This window comes from Dipodomys ordii, unplaced genomic scaffold (genome assembly GCF_000151885.1).
Source record: "Dipodomys ordii isolate 6190 unplaced genomic scaffold, Dord_2.0 Scaffold27, whole genome shotgun sequence".
NCBI classification, from domain to species: domain Eukaryota; kingdom Metazoa; phylum Chordata; class Mammalia; order Rodentia; family Heteromyidae; genus Dipodomys; species Dipodomys ordii.
In genome coordinates, this window is record NW_012267243.1 from 15,172,320 (window position 1) to 15,175,185 (window position 2,866).

Genomic DNA, 2,866 nt, shown 5'->3' on the forward strand with positions numbered 1-2,866 from the left:
GAGGAGGAGGAGGGAGAGGAGGAGGGGGAGGAGGAGGAGGGGAGGAGGTGGTGAGGTTTTTTTGAGGCTTTTACTCCTATCATTACTACCATTTGAGCTTCCTGTCTCTGTCCTCTTTATTCCTGTAATTTATCTTTGACCATCGGTGGCAGGCGCCGCATTGTTCACTTGCTAGTGGCAGTGTACTTCTGTGTTCACAGATCCTGTGGTGATGGTACAGTTCAAGGGCAAGTTAAGTGAGGAGGAGAAAACTTGAGAATGAACCCAGCCTCCGGGGGCCTGTGGGGCCCTTGGAGAGCAGCGAGTGTGTCGCAACCCCTCCTCCACATCCCCCCTTCCTTCTGGGTGCTGGGAGTTGTACTGTGTCAGATGCTGGGGGACAGGGTGAGCGCGGGCATGTGACAAGGTGTGGCAGTGCATCCTGAAGGCTTCAGAACTTCAGTCCAAGAACATCAGCGTCTGTCTTCGATTTGCCTTGCAAATCACGAACCAGCGGGGGGGGGGGGGGGAGAGATCAGGGGATAGACACTCATTTAGGCACTGAAGACTGACTGACTGATGTAGCCAGGATTTTCTCCAGGTCCCAAGGCGCCCAGAGACGCCTTGCAGTCCACAGGGAGTTACCCTGCCATCCTCCCAAAGTTTAAGAAGACGTGTCAGGAGCAAGGGCCCTGGGGTCAGTCCCCTCTCCCTCCGCATTCCTCGGGAGTACTTGTGACACTCAGGGTGGTGGACAAGCACGTAGGCCCCACTCCTCCCCCCCTCCCACACAGAGTTGCACAATGTGGTGACAGGGGGTCTTCCAGGATTCTCTTCTTTCTCAATATCCTGGCAGCAAAGGACCATGGAGTGCTTTCATCCCCTCATTGGGAATTGATAGAAAAACCGGACTTGGATTTGCCCCTGTGGGAGTATTTTGGGTCCTCGCTGCTAAATGATATTTCTATCCTGGCACCACTGAAGAAGCCACTTTGGATGGCTGTTACTAACAAAGAGCTTCTGCCTCCCTGAGAAAACCCGGCTCCCCAAGCGCCCCGCAGTCAGTTCCCTGTGCTGCAGAGAAGCCGCCAATATGAAATCCAACGCCCCCAAGTCTGAGACACAATGGGACAGAAGCCAGCAATGACCAGCGTGTGAGCAGCTAGCTGGCCGGAGCGTTGGCTTCCCGAGAACTCAGATGGCTGACACTACTGTCAAAATCAGTGTTTAATGTGTCCCTATATGTTCTAGACATAGAAGCATGATTCAGTCACTGCCACCGCACCTCTTTGAAGAAGGAGCTCTTATCTCCCTCATTTTCCAGGATATTGAGGGACCCCAAGAGGTTGTGGCACTTTTTAAGAAAACTCAAATTAAATAAAAACTCAATTAAATAAATATAAATCGAATAATGAATTCTGTAAGAGATATCAAGTAATCAAGTACTTTCCTATGCTAGTAACAACTGGTTTGAAACTTTTTTTTTTGTCATACATAGGGCATGAAGTCAGGGCCCAGGCCCTGTCTCTGAGCTCTTTTGCTCCAGACTAGCTCTCTACCACTTTGAGCCACAGCTCCACTTCTGGTTTTTAAGTGGTTAATTGCAGATAAATGGCTCACCAGGACTTTCCTGCCCGGACTGGCTTTGAACCCCAATCCTCAGATCTCAGCCTCTTGAGTAGCTAGAATTACAGGTGTGAGTCACTGGCGCTCAGTTTAAGATTCTATTTTTAGTATGGTACAGATAATCTTTGATGAAGGCTCATATAAAAAAATCAAGCCAGATACCAGTGTCTCACGCCTGTAATCCTAGCTACTCTGGAGGCTGAGATCGGAGGCTCATGGTTTGAAGCCAGCCTGAGCAGAAAAGCCCATAAGATTTTTGTCTCCAATAAACTATTCAGAAAAAGTTGAAAGTGGCTTTGTGGTTCAAGTGATAGAGCACTAGCCTTGAGCACAAACAAATCCAGGGACAACATCCAGGCCCTGAGTTCAAATCCCAGACTTGACAAAAAAAATCCAAAATTTTAATTGCTAAATAAAGAAGAATAATAACAGGTATTGTGCAGGAAAACTAGGCATTGTAAAGTTGATTTATTCTATAATTTTATTATGATATATTCATCTGTCCATACACAGATTTAGCTAAAAGTAACACCCTTTGACTCCCTTCATCCCTATATTCCCGTCTTTCTCTCTTCCACCTTTAATGTAAGCCCTGAAACCTTAAAAGTACTACGGGAAAACTCTGGAAGATCCAAACATAGGTAATTACTTTCTGAGTAGGACACCAGTAGCCCAGCAAATAAGGGCAAGAATGGATGAATGAGAGATAGAATCAATCTACACATCAAAAGAAACAATTACTGGAATCAACCTGCAGAATGGGAGAATAAAGTTATTCAAAATATTGCCTATCAATTTTATCAAGGAAGGAAGAGATCTATATTTTAATTGTCAATTTATTGGAATATAAATTGATGTTATTTTTCATGAAAATAATTTAGAATATGTATCAAGAACCTTAATTCCAGTTGCAGTAATTATATCCTGAGGAATTCATCTGAAGGAAACAATCAAGCATATAGGTAAAGACTTATGAAACATAATCAAATCAGTTTAATCATTAGAAATAATCCATCTAAATAATTGTGAAATTTTCATTTTACTGTAGAAAATTATTGAGTACCTTCTAAAATTTCTGTTTTAAATTTGATGATACAAGGAAATGCTCTTCTATAACATAGCTAATGATGTACTGGGTTTTTTTTAGTGATATTATTTTAAATGTTTCTATATGACAATGTTTGCCTTGAAAAAAGAGATTCAAAGACTGTGTAATGCAAGTTTAGCATTTGGCTTAGTAGCATCTCTGAAGGATTGGAAG